This window comes from Armigeres subalbatus, chromosome 3 (genome assembly GCF_024139115.2).
Source record: "Armigeres subalbatus isolate Guangzhou_Male chromosome 3, GZ_Asu_2, whole genome shotgun sequence".
Taxonomy (NCBI): Eukaryota; Metazoa; Arthropoda; class Insecta; order Diptera; family Culicidae; genus Armigeres; species Armigeres subalbatus.
In genome coordinates, this window is record NC_085141.1 from 297,511,126 (window position 1) to 297,515,396 (window position 4,271).

General features: G+C 38.8%; 1 pseudogene; it reads left to right on the forward strand.

The window, feature by feature from the left end:
- The first annotated feature begins 2,787 nt into the window (after positions 1–2,787).
- Positions 2,788–3,666, forward strand: LOC134222582 (uncharacterized; annotated as a pseudogene).
- The last annotated feature ends 605 nt before the right edge of the window (positions 3,667–4,271 follow it).

Sequence of the window (4,271 nt, forward strand, 5' to 3'; positions counted from 1 at the left end):
TCGAGACCAGCATGCCGTATTCGATCGCAGGGAGGATGATTTGCTTGTAGACAGCAAGTTTATTCTTCAGGGACAATGACGACCGGCGGTTGATCAACGGGTACAGGGTACAGTGACACTTTGTCACCGTTTTTGTCAACTCTGCAGAAAGATAAGCTTGCTGTTGAGAGTCAACGTAAGTGGTCACTGGTGCATTCCACAGTCATGCCATTGAGGATGATTCTACAGTCCCCAGGAACATGTTATGGATTTAGAGTGGGGAAAAATTATGACCTGGGTCTTTGCCTCGTTGAGCTGGTGAGGTGCTCAGCTGGTCATTTTCCAGAATGGCTTAGCATAGTCTGGGAGAGTGCGGATCTTATTCGAGAAATCGTTATTTTTGAGCATTGATAATTTTTGTGATTCGATTGCAGCGTGCCTTAAGCTACGGTAGTCCAATACGCTGAAACCGCCTAGTGACATTCCGCAATCAAATCCAAATCTTGGTGAGGTATCGATGTTTAGGGTGTTAGCAATAGCCGTAACTGGAACGTAAAGGCTACCGATCAAAACTCATGAACGATTCAAATCAATCGTGAAGCGAAACGCACCCAAGGGGCAACCAACTCTAAACTTTGCGATAGTACTTATTAGTAATTATCGCGCAATAGTACTTCTAGTACCGTCGTTCGGGGTGACATTGGGCCTAGGGGGTAAGATTGGGCCAAAAACGGAAAATGTGTCAACTTCTAATATCTCAGAAACTGTTACGAATTTTGATGAAAACTTCAAACGGTTCGAAATTATATTAAAATTCACGTCTAGGAAATCACAAAACAAATTCCAAGAACTAATTGTGCTCGTACCATAATGCTTGGAATTTGAATGTAAAACTATTGAACGAATGAACCCGTATTAAAATAGTGTCAGTAATGCCCCACAAATCTATTACATAACTAAATTTTAGATCGATGGATACCTGGTGATCATAGGCTAGCGGAACTCTGATCTGTCAAATTGAGGCAGTCTTCCCAGGAACATGTGTGATGTTCAACACAAGTACATTTTAATCAACTCGTGTTGAACACTTCGCAAGTAGTATTGACGTACTGGTGTACAAAGGGATATTCAGTACCTACCTAAACGAACTTGTACTTAAGTACAAAACACATGTACAAACTTGCTTTCAGGTCCGAGAGTCGACCGGCAAAAGACAAAGAGAATGAACAAAATGGAATTCGAAAACTGTGCACGCTGAAATGAAGATGCACAGTGATGAGTGGATCTGGAAGACTTTTTTTTCGAATAATTTTCTAATGTTGCAAAACTTTTTCACGACGTTGGTAATCAACTGACATGGTCTTCCAACATCACGTAAACAATAATTAAGTTAACAGAAGATATTGATAAATTTGACTTCGTTTCACATTCCGCTATATAACTTTTGTTGAGCGTGTACATTCACCAGGGAAGGAATAGAAAGCGCATAATCATAAATACTATGTATACTCATAGATCAGTGGAACAATTTCTCGACTCTCTGTTAATGTATTCCTAATAAATAAAACTAAATTGTGTATTGTCACGCTTTAGAAATGCTCCATCGGGAGAGAGCGTTTCGTGTTGCACTATGGGACCGCTCAAAATTACGTAACATAAAATTGGGCGAACAGTCCTTTTCTCTGGAGCACATTATGTATTGACAATTTAATTCTTTTGTCTGAATCGTAACCCTAGAGCTTGACCCTTCCTCCCTATATAGCGTCACGTAATTCATCCACAACCCCTGGATGCACAGCATTTTTGTCAAAAACCGGCTTCGTGTTGGAAAATACCATACATAACATAATACGCAATAGCCTCCACAGACTACCAGCTCTTTCACTAATGATATCAAAGATCACACACCTCATTTTATTTTAAAATGATATCAAATTACTATACTCGTAGTCTGTACAGACTATAAGCTAGGAATGTAGAACTCAACCATTCCGAATGACTACAACATTGTCCTCTCAGAATTGTCCTCAGAATTAACTAAACACGCAACAAGCGATTGACTTTGACTTTGCAACAAAATAGGGACATAACACTTGAAAGATATAAACTTATTTTTTTGCGTGAACACTTCTGGTGGCCATTTTACTGAGCCTTCTTAAGTACAAAACCTAATGAAAATATTGGTATATAATAAATTTGCTTATATCCGCACATCTATGAATTTGTTCACTGTCTACATTTGCTTTGTTTGAGAAGCTTCTGGAACGCTATTCAACAGCAAATTTTACAACCAGAGTGTACATGTGTACTGTACAGATGTACAGTACATCGGTACAAAATGAAACTCGAACGCAAGTTCGGGTACAAGTATACATTTCGTGCGTATACGTATAAACACGAAGCAAGGGTACAGATGGAGTATACAGACAGCTGTACTCAGCGTGTTTGATGTTCGTTTGGGAAGACTGAATTGAGGGAAAAGTAGAAAAAGGTAAACAAACAGATTATCTTTTTCGTTCGTTTTTGAAATTATTTTTCGATTTTATTGAATATGAATTATTAGTTTTCACTTCCAGAAGGAAGCTTTAAGTCGGAAATGTCTAATTTATCTTTTCAACCACTGGGAATTTGTGTCGATTATCACTCGTTTACTTACTAGTTTCAGAGTGGTTCATTTCTGCTGTTACAATGTGCAAAACACATAATGCGGAACAGTTGTGGCACAGAAAAACCAGGGAATAAATCTTACATAAGATTAATGTGAAATGTGCTGTACTTACTGAATTGGCAGATCCTGGTATACGGAAAATGGGTCAACAATCGGTAAGATAGCATTTGTGTTGTGCGATGTGCCGAAATTAACTTTTTGTTTCATTTACAGAACTTTATGCTGCAAACAATAAGAGTGGAAGTAGATATTGTGGATCTTTTTGACTTCGCTGAAGGGAGCACGAGAAACTGGAAGGAAGGCAATGAAATTTTCAACAACAATCATGTGGTCATTGCAGGTGTGAGCAAAATTGTCGAAAAATCGGTGCACATATTTTGCAGCTGCCTCCGAGGGCCAAATCCATCAGAAACTCCTAGGGAAGTTCGGATGGTAACATCCAGATTACTCAAGGACTGGAGTATATGGTGCTCGTGCCCCGCTGAAACTATCGATGTAAACACCAGTTCGCATGTCTTCTGTACATTCACCAGTAAGGCACTCACATTCGAAGTACTGTATTTGTCTTATAGTATTTTTATTACATAGTAACAAGGATCTTGAAATACTTTCTACAACTGACATACGTCAGCAGTGGAACAAAGTGGCCAAAATACAAGCTCAAAATCTCTACGAACCAGTGCCATTATCATCACTTTGCAATCTACGAAAGAAAGTCACAACAGCAACCATATCAGATGACCTCACCATTTCGATCTTCAATATGTTCATTTCCGGTAAGTACAAACCTATATTCAGCATATAAACATTTATGATATTCAAATTCAACCTTTTTAGAATTACCTTCGTCAGCTCTTGCAAAGACAATGAGTGGTAGTAACACATTGAGGCCGACATTGGAAGCAAACGACTCTTCGGTTTTGCCATCTGCCACCCAGTTAGATCAATCGGTACCTCACACGTGGAAGCCAGAAGTACCCGAATGGAAACCTCGGCAACGTGAACAACCTGCACGCTAAAAATGAACTACTCAAAATTGAGTCGAATCCGACTCATTTTCATTAAAACAGGACAACTCAAAATTTGAGTAAAAGATACTACTTCAATAAAATGATGATTTCGCGAAAGTTAAGCTTGGCCTTCCATCAATTTTAATACGACAGATGCGAATCAAGTTTATCTATGTATCTAAGTGCATTTTATGACAAACAGACTCCTAGTTTAAGTGCAATCATCATTTTATTGAAGTAGTATATATTACTCAAATTTTGAGTTGTCCTGTTTTAATGAAAATGAGTCGGATTCGACTCAATTTTGAGTAGTTCATTTTAGCGTGTAGCCGTGACCACTGTTAACAACGATGAAATCCAGCTGGGATTGGAATACTTAAAACCGTTTTCTCGATTAGGAATTTAACATCAAAATGGAAATACTATTTCGGACCATTACGCGACTCTAGTCTGCGCTTGTTCTATGAAACACGCGTTTGTGTATCTCCAGAGCAAAGTCTTTCGATTTGTGCGAATACTCAACCAGGCCAATGATGTCTGGCGCAAAGAGAGGCGCATACGCATTACAGCAAGCGAATGTTACGATCTTTATACGTACTACCTAAATGATCCAG